Source organism: Peromyscus maniculatus, chromosome 22 (assembly GCF_049852395.1).
Source record: "Peromyscus maniculatus bairdii isolate BWxNUB_F1_BW_parent chromosome 22, HU_Pman_BW_mat_3.1, whole genome shotgun sequence".
NCBI lineage: Eukaryota > Metazoa > Chordata > Mammalia > Rodentia > Cricetidae > Peromyscus > Peromyscus maniculatus.
Genome location: NC_134873.1, coordinates 43109111 through 43132134, shown reverse-complemented (window position 1 = coordinate 43132134; position 23024 = coordinate 43109111). Strand labels below are relative to the sequence as shown.

The 23024-nt window shown below is 45.7% G+C and overlaps 1 long non-coding RNA gene across 1 annotated transcript in view; it reads right to left on the bottom strand.

The window, feature by feature from the left end:
• Positions 1-22569: 22569 nt before the first annotated feature.
• LOC143270271 (uncharacterized) overlaps positions 22570-23024 on the bottom strand; it is a 1116-nt gene continuing 661 nt past the window's right edge. The window contains exon 2 of the long non-coding RNA XR_013047414.1: positions 22570-23024. This exon is cut by the window's right edge and continues 185 nt beyond it. This is a non-coding gene — a long non-coding RNA (uncharacterized LOC143270271).

The window sequence follows — 23024 nt, the reverse complement described above, 5'->3', positions numbered from 1 at the left end:
GTATTATTCAGTTTCCATGAGTTTGTGGGTTTTCTATAATTTTTGTTGTTATTGAGTTCTAACTTTAAGGCATGGTGGTCTGATAAAATACAGGTGGTTATTCCAATTTTTTTGTATCTGTTGAGATTTGTTTTGTGTCCAAGCATGTGGTCAATTTTTGAGAAGGTTCCATGGGGTGCTGAGAAGAAGGTATATTCTTTTGTGTTAGGATGGAATATTCTGTAGATATCTATTAGGTCCATTTGAGTCATAACATCTGTTAGGTCCTTTATTTCTTTGTTAAGTTTCAGTCTGGTAGATCTATCTTTTGGTGAGAGTGGTGTGTTAAAATCTCCCACTACTAATGTGTGGGGTTTGATGTGCGTTTTAAACTTTAGTAGTGTTTCTTTTATGAATGTGGGTGCTTTTGTATTTGGAGCATAAATGTTTAGAATCGAGACTTCATCTTGGTGGATTTTTCCTGTGATGAATATGTAATGTCCATCCTGGTCTCTTTTGATTGATTTTAGTTTGAAGTCTATTTGATTAGATATTAGGATAGCTACACCAGCTTGTTTCTTAGGTCCATTTACTTGGAAAACCTTTTCCCAGCCCTTTACTCGGAGGTAGTGTCTGTCTTTAGAGTTAAGGTGTGTTTCTTGTATGCAGCATATGGATGGGTCCTGTTTTCTAATCCATTCTGTTAGCCTGTGTCTTTTTATAGGTGAGTTGAGACCATTGATATTGATGGATATTAATGACCAGTGATTGTTAATTCCTGTTATTTTTTTGGTTGTGTTGTGTTGTCCTTCTGTGGTGTATGTTGGTGTAGGGTTATCTATTGCTTGATTTTTCATGGATGTGTTTAGCTTCTTTGGGTTGAATTTTCCCTTCTAGTGCTTTCTGTAGGGCTGGGTTTGTGGACAGGTATTGATTAAATCTGGTTTTATCCTGGAATATTTTGTTTACTCCGCCTATGGTGATTAAGAGTTTTGCTGGGTATAATAGTCTGGGTTGGCATCCATGGTCTCTTAGTGTCTGCATGAGGTTTGTCCATGATCTTCTATCTTTCATAGTCTCTATTGAGTAGTCTGGTGTTATTCTGATGGGTTTGCCTTTATATGTTACTTGGTCCTTTTCCTTTGCAGCTCTTAATATTTTTTCTTTATTCTGTGTGTTTAGTGTTTTGATTATTATGTGGCGAGGGGACTTTTTTTTTGGATCCAGCCTATTCGGTGTTCTGTAAGCTTCTTGTATCTTCATAGGTATTTCTTTCTTTAGGTTAGGAAAGTTTTCTTCTATGATTTTGTTGAATATATTTTCTGTGCCTTTGAGTTGGTATTCTTCTCCTTCTTCTATCCCTATTATTCTTAGGTTTGGTCTTTTCATGGTGTCCCAAATTTCCTGGACGTTTTGTGTTAGGACTTTTTTGTCTTTATTGTTTTCTTTGACTGACGAATCTATTTTCTCTATCGTGTCTTCAGTGTCAGAGATTCTCTGTTCCATCTCTTGCAATCGGTTGGTTATGCTTGTTTCTGTAGTTCCTGTTCGTTTTGTCAGGATTTCTATTTCCAGCATTCCCTCAGCATGTGTTTTCTTTATTGTCTCAAATTCACTTTTCAGATCTTGGAATGATTCTTTCATCTGTTTAATTGCTTTTTCTTGGCTTTCTTTGATTTCTTCCCATTTTTTGTTCCTTTTTTCTTCCATTTCTTTAAGGGAGTTTTTTATTTCCTCTTTAATGGAGTTTTTCATTTCCTCTTTAAGGGAAGTTTTTATTTCCTCTTTAAGGGAGTTTTTTATTTCCTCTTTAAGGAAAGTTTTTATTTCCTCTTTAAGGTAGTTTTTCAATTCCTCTTTAAGGAAAGTTTTTATTTCCTCATTGAGGGAATGTTTTATTTCTTCTTTAAGGGCCTCTATCATCTTCTTAATGTCATTTTTAGGGTTGATTTCTTCTGTTTCTTCTGTCATGGTATGTTTAGGTCTTGCAGGTGTAGAATCACTAGGTTCTGATGTTGCCATATAGGTCTTTATGTTGTTGCCTGTATTTTTGCACTGGCGCCTATTCATCTCTTCCTCTGTGAGGTGCAGGTGGTGTCTGTGTCTGAGAGTGCCTCTCTTGTTCTAATTTTTAGTCTTGGTTTAGTAGGGGTTCTTGGTTAAATTGGTGCTTTTGGGCTATTTCTTCAGGGGCAGCTGATTTCGATCGGTGAATTATATACTTATGATTCTGGTGATCTGGTTTGGTGTCTGGGTAGCGCCTTCTTCTGTGTTCTCAGGTCACTTTTTGTTCATTTGTCAACTCCTCAGCTGATCTTGTTTCTTCAGACTTTAAACTGTAGGCATCTGAATCCTCTCCCAGATGGGTTTCAGCTGAGCAGGGTAGTCTCACCAACACCTCCAAGTTGTTGGGTTTCACAGGATCAGCAGCTGGGCCCTGGGTTGTCCTCAGACGGAGTGTTCAGATTCATTCTGGTTCTGACCCACGGAGATAGCTTCTTCCCCAGATGTTGGGGTTAGGGGCGTCCCTGTTCCAAGCTGTGTCTGCTTGTCTCCGTCCCTGGGCCTGTTTACCTCTGCGATCCGCCGCCGGGCCTGTATGTCCCTGTCAGCTGCCGCTGGGTCTGTCTGCCTCTGGGGGCCGCCACCGGGCCTGAATGTCCCTGTCGGCCGCTGCATGTCTACCTCAGCGGGATGCCGCTGGGCCTGTCTTCCTCCACAGGCCGCCGCCACAGGCCTACCTGCGTCTGCTTGTCTTCGCCGCCGGGCCTGTCTACCTCTGTGGACCACCGCTGGGCCTGAATGTCTCTGCCGGCTGCCGCCGGGCCTGAATATCTCTGTCGGCTTCCGCCGCTGGGCCCGTCTACCTCAGCGGGCTGCTGCTGGGCCCGTCTACCTCCGTGGGCCGCTGCCGCAGGCCTACCTGCGTCTGCTTATCTCTGCCGCCGGGCCTGTCTACCTCTGTGGGCCGCCGCTGGGCCTGAATGTCTCTGCCGGCTGCTGCCGGGCCTGAATGTCCCTGTCGGCCGCTGCCGCCGGGCCCGTTTACCTCAGCGGGCCGCCGCTGGGCCCGTCTACTTCTGTGGGCCGCCGCTGGGCCTGAATGTCTCTGCCGGCTGCCGCTGGGTCTGAATATCCCTGTCGGCTGCCGCCGCTGGGCCCCTCTAACTCCACCGGCCCCCGCCGCAGGCCTACCTGCGTCTGCTTGTCTCTGCCGCCGGGCCTGTCTACCTCTGTGGGCCGCCGCTGGGACTCGGCGTCTTCACATGCTGCTTGTCATGGCGGTGGCTGCAGTGTCTCCCCTAGAGTCGTTTTCAACTATGAGTTAAATACCAGAAACTGGAAGAGAACAAGGACATGTCTGCGTCTTCATTATTATATTTGCATTGTTTTTATTTATGTATTTTATTGTATTTTATTTGTTCTATATGTGTGTGGGTGCATGTATGCAATGGCAAACGTGTGGCAGGTCAGAGGACAGCTTTTAGGAGTTAATTCTCTCCTCTCATCTTGTGGGTCCCAGAGATCAAACTCAGGTTATCAGTCTTAGCAACAAGTACCTTCACTTGCTGAACCATTTCATTGGCCAATAGATGCATTTTTTGTTTGTTTTTGTGGTTGCTATTGTTTTTAGTTTTTGAGACATGGTCTCACTACCACAGATGCATTTTTTTTTTATTGACTGCTTATTTATAAGGAGGAACTAGACACAGGAGCACGAAGAGAAAACTAGAGCTGACTGGGCTGAGCTGGGCTGCAGGTGGCTAAATGCTGCGGGCCTGGAGGAAACAGGAAGGAAAGCAGAGGAACTGGAGGCCAGCCAGAAGTATCTGGGAACAGCCCAGCTGTGTGACTCTTTAGTTAGCACAGGCTTTGTCCAGCCAGATGTCCTCAGCATCTTGTTGGTCCCCCCCCGCCCCCCCCCCCCCCCCCGAGGAATTTGACTATTCATTCTGAAGTTGTCTCAAATGTTCCTCATAATCACACGGACTCCTCAGAGGCCGAATACATTTTTCAAATTTGTTAATTTTTGTTGTACTGGGAATTGAATGGAGGGCCTTGCTCATACTAGATAAGTGCTCTAAACTGAACTATATCTCTACCCCTCGAATCATTCTTTTATTTTTTAATTAATTAATTAATTTATCTATCTATTTATTTATTTTTGGTTTCTCGAGACAGGGTTTCTCGTGTAGCCCTGGCTGTCCTGAATGAAAGTCACTCTATAGACCAGGCTGGCCTCGAACTCACAGAGATCCACCTGCCTCTGCATCTGAAGTGCTAGGGTTAAAGTTATGTGCCACCACCATCTGGTCCTCAAATCATCCTTACATGCTCATTATAACAAGAGATCTTTTACATAGAGGGGAGACGCAGCCAGGACCTAAATAGGTTTCGATTCCTCCTGACATTGTCATTTACTGATTGATAAGAAATTTTTTTAATTTTTTTAAATTCTTTGAGAATTTCATTTAGCATAAACATGTGCTGACCATATAATTCTGCCTGTGGGGCCATCCACTGGATTTGGGTGACTACAAGAAGCCATACCCTCACAGAAAACTGACACACACACACACACACACACACACACACACACACACACACACACACCCCGCCCAGGCCATTGTTCCTCAGTAAGGGTCGGAGAGCAATTTATGTAGATTTTTCAGGCCCTCGGTGTTATCTCTTAAAAGATGCACTGAGGCTGGGTAGTAGTGGTGCACACCTTTAATCCAAGCACTCTGGGGAGGCAGAGGCTGACAGATCCCTGTGAGTTTGAGGCCATCCTGGTTTACAGAATAAGTTCCAGGACAGGCTCCAAAGCTACACAGAGAAACCCTGTCTCAAAAAAAAAAAAAAAAAAGAAAAAAGAAAAAGAAAAAAGAAAAGAAAAGAAAAAAAAAGATAGACTGACTTGCCCAATGAATACTCAATTTTATGTCATGCATGATGATTCATGCTTGCAATCCTAGTACTCAGGGAGGTGGAGGAGAAAGGATTCTTATGAGTTCCATGCCAGCCTGTCCTACACAGTAAGTTTCCGAACAGTGCGCACTATATAACTAGGTCTGTCTGCAAACAAATAAAACCACAAAGATGTATCTTTAGTAAGGCATGGTGATGCATGCCTCAAGTCCTAGTGACTCAGGAGGGTGGCTTGAGTCCAGGATTTTCAAGGCCCTGTCTCAGTAAATAAAACAAAACATGGTGGCACACAACTTGAATTTCAACACTAGGAAGGTTTCAGGAGAATTAAAAGTTCAAAAAACAGAAAGAAAGGGAGAGAGGAATGGGTTGGGGCCGTGGATAGAAGGAGGGAGGGAGGGATAGAGGGAGGGAGGGAGGGAGGGTACGAGGGAGGGAAGGAGGAAAGAAAGAAAGGAATGGACTCGAGAGATGGCTAGATGGTTAAGAGTACTTGCTGTTCTTCCAGAGGACCTGAGTTCAATTCCCAGTACCCAGATCATGTGGTTCACAAATACACAATTTTAACTCCAGCTCCAGGGGATATAATGCCCTCTTCTGGTCTTCAGGGACACCTGCATTTATGTGTGTATAACCACACAGAGACACATGATTTTATATATATATTTAGACAGGGTCTCGTCTATGTAGCACTGGCTGGCCTGGAACTTACTATGTAGACCAGGCTGGCCTCAAGCTCACAGAGACCTGCCTGCTGCTGCCTCGAGTACTGGGATTAGAGGTGTGCAACACCACACCAGGTTAAAATAATTTTAAAAAGAGAAAAAAGATGGTATGTAAAATGAAAAAAAAAAACTTTTTAAAATAAAATTTAAAAAAAAAAAGAAACCAGGTAGTGGTGGCCCATGCCTTTAATCCTAGCATTCTGGGGCCAAAGGCAGGCAGATTTCTGTGAGTTTAAGGACACACTGGTGTTGTGGGCTAATGCTCTCATACACTGCAAAGATTTGTCACTTAAATTGGTTTAATAAAATGCTGATTGGCCAGTAGCCAGGCAGGAAATATAGGTGGGGTGACCAGACTAGGAGAATTCTGGGAAGAGGAAAGGTGGAGTCAGGAGTCACCAGCCAGAGGCAGAGGAAGCAAGATGAGACTGTCACACTGAGAAAAGGTACCGAGCCACGTGGCTAAACATGGATAAGAATTATAGGTTAATTTAAGTGTAAGATCTAGTTAGTAATAAGCCTGAGCTACTGGTTGAGCATTTATAAGTAATATTAAGCCTCTGCGTCAATTATTTGGGAAGTGGCAGCTGGGTATTTGGGAACAGGTAGGTGGAGAGAAACTTTGCCTGCATCCTGGTGTACCAAGTGAGTTCCAGGACAGTCAAGGCTACACAGTAAAACCCTATCTTGAAAAACCAAAAAGAAGAGAAGAAGGAGAGGAGGAGGAGGAGAAGGGAGGGAGGGAGGGAGGGAGGGAGGGAGGGAGGGAGGGAGGGAGGGAAGAAGGGAGGGAGAGAGAGAGAGAGAGAGAGAGAGAGAGAGAGAGAGAGAGAAAGGAAGGAAGAAAGAAAAGAAAAAAGGAAAGAAAAGAAAAAAGGGAGTGCTTACTGGTTATTTTGTGAAAGACTATGATTTAAATATTAAGAATTTAGAAATATGCCAGATGCACGAAGCCCTATAGTTATGAAACTTGATTCGAATGAACATTGGGGAGTGATTAATAGAAGAGGCAGTATGAGAACTGGTGTTGGAGAACCACATGTGTGGTGCCAGATGCAGTAGTGTTGGGAGGTGAAAGCCAGCCTCAGCCACATACACATGAGGCCAGCCTGGGCCACATGAGGCCATTCCTCAAAAAATGATTACAAGGGCTGGAGACATGGCTGGGCATGAAGAGCACTGGCTGCTCTTCCAGAGGACCCAGGTTCGCTTTCCAGCACCCACATGGCAACCAACAACTATCTACAGCTCCAGTTCCAGGGGTTCTGATGCCCTCTACAAGCTTCTCTGGTCATCCACATGCATTTGGAACATACATACACACACACACACACACACACACACACACACACACACACACACACACACACACACAGATTTTTAAAAATCATTCTCAAAACCCCGCTAGTTAGTATGCTCGATTGTGACTGGGTGTGAGCATGTATAAATCACAAAGAAAACCACTCAGAACTTGACATCGGGTTTAGGAGGAAGACAGAGAAGGCAAGGAACTAGAAGAAGAGCAAGGCATGGAACATCCCAGCTAGATTCTATCCATGAAGACATTTCAGCATCTCTCAGCCTGTGGGTAGAGATCCCTTTGACAAATCTCTATCTCCAGGAATATTTGCATTATGATTCACAACAGTAGCACAAATACGATTATGAAGTAGTAATGAAAACAGTTTTACAGTTGAGGGGGATCACCACAGCATGAGGAACTGTATTAAAGGGTCGCGGCATTAGGAAAATTGAGAACCACTTGCGTAGAGGGATGGGGACTTGCAAAGGTCTCACAGCAGAGCAGAGAGTCCCTATGTGCATGGAACAGAGAGAAGCTTTTAGAAAAAGAGTCAAGGGGGCAAAGGGAAGGGGGCATCTGGGAAGATCGGATAAAGAGGGGCGGGCCTGAGGAAGAGGAGGAGATGGGTTTTGGGGAGAACAGAGAACGTACGACACAGTTGTCTTAGAGACAGGAGAAAGCATACGGGGAGAGTGTATCAAGGTTGCTTAGCAGCATACAGAGCCACCTAAGCTGTGTAGTCATTAAACTACGGGCTGGCATGGTGGATGTCGTTCCAAGGGTAAATAAAATGAATGGAAGTTTCTGATGTGGATACTAAAAAATTAACTACCTATCATAACAGGCAGAATATATTGGAATAAAGAAAATTAAGGCAATTTGTTTACTTTTGCTACAGCTGGCAACCTAGAGGAGAGACCAAGAGTATACCATGTGGGGCTGGAGGGATGGACAGTAGGTACAGGTGCTTGCCACCAAGACTGTTGACCTGAGTTCGATCCCAGAATCCATATGATGGGAGGAGAGGACTGATTCCTGCAAGTTGTCCTTTGATCATATGCATGCTGTGGCATGGGCACATGTATACACACACATACATACACACTGAAAAAAAGGGTTAAAAAATCATATACAAAAAATCCCTTAGCCATACACCGCGTCTTCTAATCTTTGATTTAAGATGAAAGGATTTTTGGTTTGGGTTTTTTTGTTGTTGTTGTGGTTGTTGTTTGCTTGATTTGGGGGGAGGGGAGGGCTGGGGTGGTGGATAGGGTCTCACTATATAGCTCTAGCTGTCCTGGAACTCTCTATATAGACCAGTGAGTTCACTGGCTGGCCTTAAACTCACAGACTCACCTGCCTCTGCCTCCCAAGTGCTGGAACTAAAGGCGTGGGGCATTATCCCTGACTGAAAGGTCTTTCCTCCTTTCTTCTTTTTGTCTTTGTTTTGTTTTCATTGTTGCTGCCTGGTTTTTGTTTGTTGTTTTGTTTTAGATAGAGTCTCGGGACATCCTTGAACTCACTTTGTAGCAAAGAATGACCTTGAACTTCTTTCTGATGTCCATGCCTCCACCTCTTGTGGGAGCCCGTTCTCGGGTTCCTCGTGGCTTTACCCAGCAGGTCCGAATAGAGGATGATCAGGACCACGGGCCTGAGTGCAGGTGTCTGAGATGGTCTGCACTTGGCTGTGCTGGGGGAGGAGGTCTTTTGCTCCACCCCCTTGGCGTCTCTATAAAAACCCTGGGCCAGAGACAGTCGGGGCCCGTTGGAATAGGTTCCAGGCCCTCTCAAGACTATCCTTTATTTTCTATCTGTTTATCTCTGCGAAATTCTCCGCAATAAATCCTTCTATCTAATATTTCCTGCTGATTGCACTCAAGAAAACTCTAGGGAACCGTGGGGGTGGTGGGTAAACGCCCCACAACCTCTTGAGCATTGGGGTTGCAAGTGTGTACCTCTATGCCCAGTATTATGTAGTGCTAGGATCAAACCTAGGCTTTATGATGCTAGGCAAGCATAGACTGTTTCCCTAAACAAGAGGGTTTTGTTTTTTTTTTCCCTTAAGATTTATTTATTTACTATGTATACAATGTTCTGTCTGCATGTATGCCTTCAGGCCAAAAGAGGGCACCAGATCTCATTATAGATGATTGTGAGCCACCACATGGTTGTTGGGAATTGAACTCAGGACCTCTGGAAGAGCAGCCAGTGCTTTTAACCTCTGAGCCATTTCTCCGGCCCGCTTAAGGCTTTCTTTGAAAGTGCATTTGTGCGTTTGGATATTTGTAACCTGAGTATCTTTGCACACCTGATACAAAATGTTCTAAGTTTTGCTCCTGTGGTCTAATAAACTGGAAGTAAATCTATTCAGTCTCTGGTAGACCCACTTCCTTGTATTTCAAATACAGGAACTTGGCTCATCTTCATGTGTCCACAAAATTTCCTTTTTTTTTTTTCCCCCCTTTTGAGACAGTTTTGTCATGGAGGTCAGGGTGGCTTAGAATGGGCGATGTAGCCCAGGATTGCTTCTAATTCCTCACTTTCCTGCCTTCATCTCCTGAACGTTGGGACTACAGGAAATAGCCCTTCATTTTTTTGTGCATGCAGGTAGGTATATGTGCTTGTATGTGTTCCTGTGTGTGCATGCAGGTAGGTATATGTGCTTGTATGTGTTCCTGTGTGTGCATGCAGGTAGGTATATGTGCTTGTGTGTGTTCCTGTGTGTGCATGCAGGTAGGTATATGTGCTTGTGTGTGTTCCTGTGTGTGCATGCAGGTAGGTATATGTGCTTGTGTGTGTTCCTGTGTGTGCATGCAGGTAGGTATATGTGCTTGTGTGTGTTCCTGTGTGTGCATGCAGGTAGGTATATGTGCTTGTGTATGTTCCTGTGTGTGCATGCAGGTAGGTATATGTGCTTGTGTGTGTTCCTGTGTGTGCATGCAGGTAGGTATATGTGCTTGTGTGTGTTCCTGTGTGTGCATGCAGGTAGGTATATGTGCTTGTGTATGTTCCTGTGTGTGCATGCAGGTAGGTATATGTGCTTGTGTGTGTTCCTGTGTGTGCATGCAGGTAGGTATATGTGCTTGTGTGTGTTCCTGTGTGTGCATGCAGGTAGGTATATGTGCTTGTGTGTGTTCCTGTGGAGATCAGAGGTCATTCCTCAAGTGCCATCCACCTTGTTTTTTAAACCGAGTCTCTCATTGCCCTGAAGCTTGCTGATTAGGCTAGGCTGGTTGGCCAGCGCCCCAAGGATACACTGTCTCAGCCGCCACAGTCACCTGGCCTGGTTTGTTTATGTGAGTGCTGAGAATTGAGCTCAAGTTTTTATGCTTGTGGCAAACCTTGAGCAACTATGCTATCTACCTAGTCCTCCACGCCGCTAATATTTTTATTAATTAATTATTAATTAATCATTTTTTGAGATAGGGTCTTACTATGTAGTCCTGACTCTGTCCTGGAACTCACTCTGTAGACCAGGCTAGACTCGAACTCACAGAGATCCACCAGCCTCTGCCTCTTGAGTGCTGGGATTAAAGGCGTGTGCTGCTGACAGGCCTGGCCTCTCTTTTTATCTTTTTTTGAGTGCTCAGAAAATGTATTCTGGTAACCTTCCAAGATACTCTGAAATGTCAGTTCACAACATTTGGTACCAGGGAACAAGTCTGGACCCTAGGACAGCACATCTATTGTACTCTCCCTTATAAAGTGGTAATGGAGGAATTCACCCCGAGAGGTCCTGACATTCCATCTCATTGAATGTCTTTAGAAAAATTCTTCTCAGATGGCTTAGAGGTTAAGAGCACTGACTGCTCTTCCAGAGGTCCTGAGTTCAATTCCCAGCAACAACATGGTGGCTCACAACCATCTGTAATGAGATCTGGTGCCCTCTTCTGGCCTGCAGTCATACATGCAGGCAGAACACTGTATACATAATAAATAAATAAATCTTCTAAAAAGAAAAGAAAAGAAAAATCCTTCTCTAAGCTTTGGAAGTCCTGAGAACAGGAAAGCATTGATTTGGAGCAGAGCGAAGTCGGTGTGAGCAGAACAGGACGAACTTGAACATAAATCATGTCATCACCATCACGAGGTTCCCTCTCAGCTGCCTTCCGCATTTGGGTCTCTAGGCAGACCTGGTCCTGAAACTGTCTAAAACCTTCGGGCCAGCAGACTGTGATCAGTGGCATTGCTGACCCAATTTGTCTGCTTGGAGGTGGGGCCTGCCACTATTTGGTGTCCAGGTTTATACCAAACTCTTCCTCATACACTGTCCCTTTCACTCCCGACAAGAGCTCTCCATCAGGGCTGGAGAGATGGCTCACCGGTTAAGAGCCTTTGTCGTGCTTGAAGAGGCCTCAAATTCGGTTCCCAGCATACTGAGCAGCTCCTGCCTGCCCCTCCAGCTCCAGGGGATCCGACACCTCTGGCCTCCTTGGGCACCTGCACTCAGGTGCACATACCCATATATAATTAAAAATAATAAAATAAAAATCTGTATAAAGCCAGGTACTGTGGTGCTCACCTTTGACCCCAGCACTCAGAAGGCAGGAACAGGCAGATCTCTGAGTTCAAGGCCATCCTGATCCGCATAGCAAGACCCAGACCAGCCAGATAACTCAGAGGTTAAAGTGTGTGCTGCTCTTGCAGAGGACCTGGGTTCGATGCCCAGCACCCACACCAGTTAACTCACAACTGTCTGTCCCTCCAGTTCCAGGGGATCCGACACCTCTGGCCTCCTGGGACACCTGCACATACATGAACACAGGCACACACACATACATACCCAGAATTAGAACTACAACAAATCCTCAGAGAGAGGGAGAGAGACTAGTGAGGAGTCTGGGAAGGGATGAGAGGGGCCACAGCAGCCAGGGAACAGAGAGCAACAACAAGCTCAAGCAATATGGGGAGATGGGGAGAGCTAGACTTGGATCTAACCACAGGCCATCAGCTGTGAGCACTTGCTCTCACACAGGTAGCGAGGTGGGAAAGAACAAGATCAGACCCAAAGTCAGAGGTTCTGATAGACCCACCCCGGCGCTCTACATTGTCGCGTCTGTCCTATCCCCTCTCCCCGCCCCCAGGGGTGGCATGGCTCCTGGAGCTATATCCGTCCAGAGTTCTTGGCTCCTCACAGGGGTCTCTTTCTCTCCAGTCTTCACTCCACACAGTGGTTTTTGGTTTTGTTTGTTTGTTTGTTTTGTTTCAAGACAAAGTCTTAGTAGGTAGTCCAGGTTCACCTCAAACTCACAGCAGTCCTCCTGTCTCAGACTTCTGAGTCCACATGTTTCTAAGCTGCAGAAAAAGAGGTTCTGAGGTTGTTGCAAATGTGTCAGGTCCCAGTCATATCTGCCCAGCACCCAAGTTCCTGTATTTGCTGACAACCCCTTCCCGAAAGCATGAATGCTCTGTCTGAAAGGGTTCCCTGTTGACCAGAGAATGTTGGACTCATTCACAGGGCAGACCAGAAGAGCCAAGGTGTTAATGTCCTCAACAGCAATCACCAAGCAATAAACAATGCCCAGAGCTTCTGTGGACATACATATTTCAGTTGCTTATCACTGGCAACAAACCTAACCCGAATCAAGTGTCTTTTGACAACCATTGTTTGTTTCTTTGTTGGGCAAAGTATTGCTCACCTGTGACCCCGGCACAAAATCAAATACAGTGAGGTCTTGGGGAACGTTAAGCAAGGTAATCATAAGACCTTCTTTTACTCTCTTTCCCCCAGAGAAGATCAAGCTTGCTTCAAATGCACTGTGGAGACCAGGTTGGCATCCAACTTTTCCAATCCTTCTGCCTCTATCTCATGAATGCTGGGATTACAAGTATATACCATGATGCCCAGACTTTTTTTTTTCCCTCCCCCCTTCAGGATTTGATAGCCCAAGCTAAACTGAAATTCACTGTGTAGCCCAGGCTGGCCTCAAACTTACTGTGATCCTCTACCCTCAGCCTCCCATTTGTACCATCATTATAAATGGCTTGTGTTTCATTTTATTTATTTTATACAGGATCTCATGTAGCTCAAGCTAGCCCCAAACTTGATATGTTAGCCAAGCATGACCTTGGATTTCTGATCCTCCTGCCTCTGCTTCCTCAGTACTGGGGATGGAAACCAGGGCTTCATGCAAACTAGGCAAGTACTCTACCAATTGAACGACATTCTCAGCCCATAGTCCACAATTTAAATATATTTTGCTATAACATCTCCTTTTTTTTTTCCTTTTTGAAATTGGTTCTCAAAAGAAAAGAGGAAGAAGAAAAGAAGAAGAAGAAGAAGAAGAAGGAGAAGAAGAAGAAGAAGAAGAAGAAGAAGAAGAAGAAGAAGAAGAAGAAGAAGAAGAAGAAGAAGAAGAAGAAGAAGAAAAACAGGATCTTACTATGTAGCTTTAGCTGGCCTGGAACTCATAGACCAGGCTAGCCTCAAACTCTTAGAGATCTACCTGCATCTGCCTCCCAAGTGCCTAGCTATAGTGTGTTATTCTATGGAGGACAGCATTGATGGGCTGAATGAGAGGGACAGACCAGGGAGTAAAAGCAACAGTAGACGCTAAGAGACCATTTAGGAGGTTCTTGCAGTATTCTGCTCAAGATTTAACGGGGAAGTCAACTGTATCGGTGCACACTAATCCCAGCACCTGGGAAGCAGAGGCAAGTGTATTATCACAAGTTCAAGGCCAGCCTGTCTACATAGGAAAAAATGCCATACCAACCAAGGCTGTAAATGGAGGACTCATTATTATTATTGTTGTTGTTGTTATTATTATTATTATTATTATTATTATTTTGGTTTTTTGAGACATTATTTTTTTAAAAAAAAAAATACTATTTTGGGGGCACTGGGGAGATGGCTCAGCAGTTAAGACCTCTTGAAGAGGACTCAGGTTTGATTTCTAGCATCTACATGGTAGCTAACAGCTGTCCTTAATCCCAGTTTCAGAGGATTCAACAGGTTCATACACATACATGCATGCAGGCAAAACATTCATACACATAACGTAAAATAAATATATCTAAAAAGTTTTAAAGGAAAAGGGGCTAGAGAGATGGCTCAGTGGTTAAGAGCACTGACTGTTCTTCCAGAAGACCTGGGTTCAATTCCCAGCACCCACATGGCAGCTCACAACTATCTCTGACTCCAGTTTCAGGGGATCTGACACCTTCGTACCAACACACATAAAATAAAGTTAAATAAATTATTTTTTTAAAATTTTTTAAGAAAAAAGAAAAAAAAAATTAATGGAAAAAAAGGTAGTTGGCTGTGAACCTGGTGAAAAATAGCCATGCTGAGTGAGTATAACTGAGACATGGAGACTATTTTTGCTAAAAGCAGGCTGCTCATTGGGCCCTGTAAATATCTGAGTAGCTAAAAAAAAAAAAAAAAAAAAAAAAAAAAAGATTAAAAACATGAGTACATATACCTTTATTTTGTATGTCTCCCTTGCTCTGAGTCATTCACTCACTCCAGCAATCACCTTGGATCCCAGGAACAGGTCTGATGGCCAAGTGTCTTGTGACAAGACAAATCTATTCCCCACACAGTGATGTCTCCTCTCTCCTCGTTTATTGTCAAGCCAGGATCTCAGGTATCCCAAGCTGGCCTTGAGTTCACTATGTAGCCAAGGATGGTCTTGAACTCCTGATCCTCTGCCTGTGTTGTCTAAGTGTTCCATCCCTCCCAGTTTTATGTGCCGCTGAAGATCAAACCCAGGGCCTTGCGAATGCCAGGCAACTCAACATACTAAGTTACCTCTCAGCTTTTTCCCCCCTAATTTTCACCATTATTCTTTTTGTTTTGTTTTGGGTCTGGACCCGATTTGTTGGGACCCCCAGAGTGGAATCTGCCTTAGGACTCGAGTTACTCCAGGACTTGCTGCCTAAAGCATTGTTAACAAATACAAGGCCTTTCACATTGTGGTCATTTAATAATCAGTGAATGAATGCTGCTCCCTTCCTTGCTGAAATGCCATGATCATATCTTTCACTCTACTGATGAAATGAGGAATATTGTAAATCATTCTCTGCAACTGGATTCCATTTTCTAGTTGATAACAAGTCTTTTGTATAGGTGCTTCTGGGTGTGGGTGGATATGTTCATTGGGGGTTTTTGCTTGTGTGTGTGTGTGTGTGTGTGTGTGTGCGTGTGCGTGTGCGTGTGCGCGTGCGCGCGCGTGTACGCATGTGTGTTTAATATTATATCCCACCCTTATTCTCTAGTTCACTTTTTAAACATCTTACTCCCTCTCCCTCTTCACCCTCTTTCATCCCCACCCAGAGTAATGGAAGAGTTTTCCAGAAGCTCCTCTGAATAATTTTCCTTTGTAAAGCAAATTGAGTGGTGGTGGACTCAAGCTCCTCGCTCTGGAGACTGGAGGTGTAGGGTTGGTTGATATCCAGGGCCTCCAGTTGGTGGGAGAGGTGAACCGTGCGTGCTTTGAGTGATGAGGGCACCAGACACGGAGAGCCATAATCACTTTATCCCATTCAGGCTCTGCCCCGACTCCTTTTTCATTTTTTTTTTTTTTCAGCCCTAACTGGAACAAAACGCAATCAACATATGTACTTAATTTGACAAGGAGAAAGGGCCACGAACAACTGTAAATTGTCACAACAGCGGCAGCTAGCAGCCTTGATGTCTGCGGTAACAAAGAAGAGAGAGCAGTCTGCTTTGCACATCAAAGGGGACCGTCACATCCCTCAACTGAGGATGCGCATGAGGTGTGGAAGAGGGTATCTGAAGCAGGAATCATTGCTTCCAGGGTGAGCAAAACATCCAGAATCCCCGTGGAGAGAGGGAGTTTGCCACTGAGTAGCAAGATAAATAATAAGAGCAGATCACGTTTTTTCTTTCTTTCTAGAGATGACATTCATGAAATTCCTGCATCAGCCAAGAGAGTTTGGAGGTCAGTTTTAACTAGCTTTGCTGCCAGGTCTTGGAGGCCTGGAGTGGGGGCCCCTGAACCCCGACTTCCTCCTGCTGAGCGTTTTCTCAATCCAAGGCCACTCCACTTTCCTCTGTGCAACGTCCTTTCTCGGAGATGCAGTTTGTGTGTGACTCTCTAGATAGCCTTCGTGTGCGTGTGCATGTGCGTGTGTCTCCTTTGTGTGTATGCAGGAGGCATGGGTGTGCACCCATGGAGGCTAGAGGTCATTGGAGGGTACCTCCTTCTTTGACTCGCCACCCTTAGTGGTTGAGATGCGATCTCGCTGAACCTGGAGCTGACTGATGGGCTGGCCTGGCTGGCCAGGAAGTCCCCTGGGATCCTCCTTTCTCCAATCCCAACTCTAGGATTACAGGTGCATGTAGCCATGCCTGCTTTTTTTATGCGGGCACTGAGACTCAAACTCAGGTCCTCATGCTTGCCCGAGCAGTTTACCTACTGAACCACCTCCCAGCCCTAGATAGCTTTCTGACATCTTTCTTTCTTTCCTTGGGGGATGTTCTGTAAGGCAAATGTGTTAATAAATAAAACACTGATTGGCCAGTAGCCAGACAGGAAGTATAGGCGGGACTAACAGAGAAGAGAATTGAGGGTACAGGAAGGGAAGAGACTGTCTGGAGCCGCCACCAGGACAAGGAAGATGTAAGGTACCAGTAAGCCACGAGCCTCGTGGCAAAGTATAGATTAATAGAAATGGGCTAAATATGAGTAAGAGCTAGACAATGATAGGCCTGAGCTAATGGCCAAGCAGTTTAAATAATATAAGCGTCTGTATGTTTATTTTATAAGTGGGTTAAGGGACTGCCGGGGCTTGGCGGGACCCGGAGAGAAAACTCCAGCTACACGTGTTTATGGGTGTGTATCTCTCTGTGTGTAGGTGAATGCAAGTGCCCTGGGAAGAAAATATCAAAATCCCTGGAGCTGGAATCGTAAGTTGTAAGTTGTAAGTTGTAAGGCACTTGATGTGGGTGCTGGGAACCAAACTTGGCTCCTCCACAAAAACAGTCTCTCCAGCCCCACACTGATTGGTTTTCTTGAAACAGGGTCTCACTGTATAGCTCCAGTTCACCTGCAACTCGCTATGTAGATCAGTTTTACCCTCAACTGGCAATGATCCTGCTTCTGCCTTCCTAATGCTGGGATTCCAGGTGTGGGCCACTGTGCCCTACTGAAGTTAATCATTTCACTGCAGGTAGCCCTTGAACCACACTGTAAGAAAAACAGCCATGGGACTAAAATAAGCACACATTAGACTTTTCTTAAGCTAGACTGCATCGTGGACTCAGTGGTCAAGAGCACCAGCTGTGGGGCAAGAGCGATGTCTCAGTGGATAAAAACACTTGTTCTTGCAGAGGTCCAGGAGGCAAGTACCCCCATTAGATAGCTCACAATCTCCCGTCACTCCAGTGCTGGGAAATCTGATGCCCTCTGGCCTCCTGGGTATCTGCATGGACATGGTACATATAGATGTGTGCCAACACACATATACATGGATAAAAATAACAACTCTTTAAAATATAATAATGATAATGATAATAATAATAATAATAATAATAATAATAATAAACATCAGTTGTAGACTAGTATGATGGCTCAGCAGGTAAAGGTGCTTTGCTGCCCAACCTGCTGTCCTGGGTTCCATCCCCAGGACCCACATGTTGGGAGAGAAACAATTTCCTCATATTGTCTTCTGAACTCCATGCGCGCATGCGCGCACGCGCGCGCATACACACACGCACACACACACACACACACACACACACACACACACACACACACAAACACACACACCAAACTGGCTGTCCAGAGCCTTATTCACCCCCTCCACTACATCCATCATCTTCTTCACTTGTTTATGTGTTTGTTTCCAAAGCTGAGCATCAAACCTCAGCTAAGCGCCCGCCAGCACGGAGCCCCACTCAGGGGCAGCTAGCCTCAGCCACCATGTACTTCTGAGGATGCCTTGATCCCTCCTACTTCACAACCACCCGTTCACACGGAGGCAGCGCTGTGACTCTTGGGGGTAGGTCTTGTCCACACATCGTCGCGTCCCCCACCTCTGACCCAAACCTCTCAGCTAGTCCTATTCCCGCCAAGACCGAGATTCCGTCTCTCTGGCACCCGTGGCAGGACCACACCAGACGGACGGAAGCTACCGGCGGATTCATTTTCTCCTATACTCATGTAGGGAGCCATCGTGGTCCTCGGTACCCGTGGGCTGGAGAGGCGGCATGCCAAGGAGGAAAAATGCGGGTTTGAGGTGAGGAAGATGAGCTCCATCACTAGGTGGACAGGTACCCATTTCCCCAACTTGCTTCGGAAGGAAGGAGTACTCAGACTTTTGTGTGTTAAGTGGTATGGTCTCAAACCCAGGACAAATGGTTGAGGTGCCCATTAACATATCAAAGTGGACTCTGGATGCCAAGTTCTCCCAGCATCCCTCAGTCTTTACCCATTACAGGGCCCTCCTGACTGGCATGCCCCCGCCCCCCAACTCTCCAGTTACCTCCCCACACTCCTCTGGCTCCTATATAACTCAGCCAATTCCGCTATCCCACTATCCCTGCCAGCCTCCTGGCCCAGGCGGCTCCTCTCCCCTCCCCTCTCCTCCCATGTCCTGGCTCAGGCTTGTGTTTACTCTGGATTCTCCCAGATGTCTCCATAACTGCCTATGTTTTCCCTCATATCTAGAATAAACCCCCTCCACTGGACCTAGGAGCAATCATGTCCTTCCTTTTTCATTTCTTTTTCTTTTTCTTTTGGTTTTTCAAGACAGGGTTTCTCTGTGTAGCTTTGGAGCCTGTCCTGGAACTCGCTCTGTAGCCCAGCCTGGCCTCGAACGCACAGAGATCCGCCTGCCTCTGCCTCCCGAGTGCTGGGATTAAAGGCGTGCGCCACCACCGCCCGGCCTTGGACCTTATTTTAGAGTGCGCATGTGTGGATTCCTTGCCATCGACGTGGAGGTCAGAGGGTAGCTTGCAGGCATCGATTCTCTCTCCACACTACGTGTGGATCCCTGGGGATACAATCAGGCTGTCAGCTCTGGCAGCAGGCACTTTTACTCACTGAGCAATCCTACCAGCCCTGGCCTAGTAATTATCTTTTTCTTTCCTTCCATGCCAGGGATGGAACTGAGTGTGGTGATTGATATGTTGTGGACCCTAATAAACTTGCCCGAGGATCAGAGGACAGAGCCAGCCCCTAGATTAGACACAGAGGTCAGACACTGGTGGCACACACCTTTTTTTTGTTTTGTTTTGTTTTCCAAGACAGGGTTTCTCTGTGTAGCTTTGCGCCTTTCCTGGAACTCGCTTTGTAGACCAGGCTGGCCTCGAACTCACAGAGATCCACCTGGCTCTGCCTCCCGAGTGCTGGGATTAAAGGCGTGGGCCACCACCACCGCCCGACGGTGGCACACACCTTTAATCCCAGTACTGGGAAGCACACACGCCTTTAATCCCAAGAAGTGACGGCAGGGCAGAGGAAGGTGTATAAGGCGTGAGGAAACAGGAACTAAAGTAGTTCAGCTGAGACCCCTTCCGGTGAAGACTCAGAGGATTTCAGTCAGAGGATGCGTGGAGTTGGTGAGGTAACAGGGGGTGGCTGTGGCTGGCTGGCTCTGTTTCTCTGCTCCTCAAGGCAAGCTTTATTAGGGTGCACAGTGTATCACCACAACCGAAAGCCTTGAACACGCTACACAAGCACCCTGTACAGCCAACCTCGTCCCCCAGCTGCAACAGGTAACTTTTCATCGAGCAATCGTTTCTTCTCCAGTGGGCCGATCGATGCACGGGATCTCCAAATACTTTTAAGCCCTTGCTGAAGAAGCGAGAGAGAAAGGCAAAAATGAAAAGCGAACACGAGACAGAGAGGCCAAAGGAAGAGAAGCAGGCAGTCGACGACTCCGCAGTGACACTCATTCCTTTATTGTCAACTGTGTTCATCTCGACAGGGCTGAGGCCTGCAGGCTGCCGGCAGCACCTCGCCGGGGTGCATTTCAACTGAACAGAAAGGCTCCGTCCTAATCCAAGGGGACAGAGGCTCGGGTTTTATATATATATTTGTATTTATATATTTATATAGTACATATGTCCCAGACAGTCGTATGTATAGAGTGACAAGAACGGGCCACTTTGTACCTTTAAAGACCATAGCAACAGACATGGAAATTTGGTCCTTATTAAGGCCCTTACTTTATCAATCAAATGTCTGATACATTAAAAAAAAGTGGGGGGGACAGACTGAGACCCAGGACCTCTGGTGGCTCTGTCCCTAGGGTATCTTACATTGCATGTAGCGCCCCCTGCACAGGTAAACACGCACAAACACACACGCACACAAACACACATATACAATACCACAGGCGGGGGCTCCTCCTCTGACCACACCTTGGGCCTAGCCCTCAGGCTGGGGTGCTGAAGTGGGGTCTATTGTGCTATAAGACTGTGAGGGACAAGGGACTCAGACAATGTGGAGTCAGTGTGTCCAGGTGATGAGTGGGGTGGTACATGCAGCTTCATCTACAAATGGCAACGCGGTTAGGGGGAGGTCCCGCGCTGCCCAGGTCACATGGGGAGATTCCTACACACAACTCCTGCCCCAGATACAGCTAAACCTCTGATCCGAATCCTGAGTGTCAAATAATCACAGGGCTCTGCTGGAAAGCTAAGATTGCCTTGAAGGTCAGACAGCCAAGAGGCCCAAGGGTCTAGTCCAGCAGAACAATAGAAAAAACACAACAGTGGAATTAAAGCAAGTGATCCTCAGCCGGGCGGTGGTGGCTCTCGCCTTTAATCCCAGCACCCGGGAGACAGAGCCAGGCGGATCTCTGTGAGTTCGAGGCCAGCCTGGTCTACAGAATGAGAACCAGGACAGGCACCAAAAAACTACACGGAGAAACCCTGTCTCGAAAAAACAAAAAAAAAAAAAAAAAAAAAAAAAAAATGCAAGTGATCCTCGGAGGAGAACGTGATTGGTGTCAGAAGAGCTTAATTCCCAGAGAAGAGAATGGTCCACTGCCCTTTGCCACACACAAAACTTGCAGCAGATCTATCAGCTTCATGCATTACATAAATCACAGACCCGCGCATAAGCCAGGGAAAGGGACTCCCAACATTAGGGCACCTGAAATCCTAACTTCCTGTTCGCTCGCACCACTGAAATGACCCCTTACCACCCACCAAAATATACATCTTGAAAATAAATCAACATATTTGGCAGTATGATCCTTACTAGTAAGAGAATTTAGTTAATTTTTCAACCAATAGATAATAAAGTAGTAAACTGTTCAATGCTGACGGCAGAAATGACAATTCCTAATCCAAGAAATGGTGTGCTCATCAACATCTTTTGAGTAGCTCCAAGGCTTGAAAAAGATTAGATATAGGGCTAGGCATAGTGGTACACGCCTGTAATCCCAGCACTCTGGAGGCACAGGCAGGAAAATGGCTGCAAGTTTCAGACCAGCCTGGTCTACACAGTGAGTTCCAAGCCAGCCAGGGCTACACAGGGAGACCCTGTCTCAACATGAAACAAAGCAAACCAAAACAACAGAAACAGAGGATCATGGACGTTCCCTAGAGACACATCCAAGAAAGCAATTAGGGAAGGAATGTAAGTTTGTTGTAGGATAAATAGAACTGGATAAATTTAACTTAAATTTAAATATTTAAATTATTATTTATTTTATTTATTTTCTCTCTCTCTCTCTCTCTCTCTCTCTCTTTTTTTTTTTTTTTTTTTTTTTTTTTTTTTTTTTTTTTTGCTATGGCGCCAAGGAAGATCTTAAACTTCTGATCTGCCTACCTCCATCTCCCAGGTGCTGGGATTAAAGGTATGCATGCACCACCATACTCAGTTTAAACCTGAATGTAAGAAATGTATTTAATCTTTAGTTATTTGTAGGTCTGTGTCTGTAGGTGGGTATGTGCATGTGTGTGCAGGTCACTGCAGAGGCCAGAAGAGGGCGCCAGATCCCCTGGAGCTGCCTAATGCAGATGTTGGGAACTCAACTTGGGTCCCTCTGGAAGAGCAGCAAGTGCTGTCAATCATGGAACCATCTCTCCAGCTTTGATTTATTTATTTTTTTTTTGAAATAAAGTTTCCTTATATAGAATGGGCTATCCTCATTGGCAATTTTCCTGCCTCAACCTGAGTGACTATAAGCAACTTTGTGGGACTGCATATATATAAAAGCATTTTAAAAATAAAAACTGGGTATCACAGCTCACATCTATAATCCCAGCACTTGGGAAGCCATAGCAGGAGTGCCTGAAATTTGAGGCAAGGGCGGGCCACATAGCAAGCGGATACTAGTAGCAGGCGAGGGCTACACAGAAAGGCCCTACCGAGAGAGAGAGAGAGAGAGAGAGAGAGAGAGAGAGAGAGAGACAGAGACAGAGACAGAGACAGAGACAGAGACAGAGACAGACAGAGAGAGACAGAGAGAGAAAGAGAGAGAAAGAGGAGAGTTAGAGATAGCTCAGCAATTAAGAGCACATATTGCTCTTCCTGAAGACCTGAGTTCAATTCCCAGCACTCACAACCACCTGTAACTCCAGCTCCAAGGGGGTCCATGCCTCTGGCCTCTGCATCCATGTATACAGACACACATCATTTCAAAATAATAAAAATCAATCTTAAAAAAATACGTTTTATCTTGCATGTAAAAAATAAAGGTCAATGAAAATTAACTTTTTAAAATAGAAATTTACTTATCACTTGCAATACCTGGAGACATTTTGGGCTGTCACAGAGGAAGGTGAGGAAGAGCCGGTCCACACAAGTAGTCAAGAATGGATCAAGTTTCAACAAAACAGTGTCCCTCCCCAAGATGTGACTAAGAAATAGGGGTAATAGGTAAATCTGGCAAAGATTGTGCCTGGGTGTGTTTCTTGTACTAGCTGGAGGGAAAAGCGAAGGATTTTGCTATCTGTATTTAGTAAGGGACAGAATGACACTGATTCTTTCCACTGTGGACTGAGATCGGACAGCTTCAGGGAACAGTGACCAAGGCCACTGTGAGGAAGCCACACCTCCCATGAGGACAGGCAGTTTGTTCACCAAAGGAACTTCTTGGAGGAGACGGAAACAAAGGGACCCGAGGGGGACTTCCCTTGTTGACAGTCCACGCTGTTCCACACC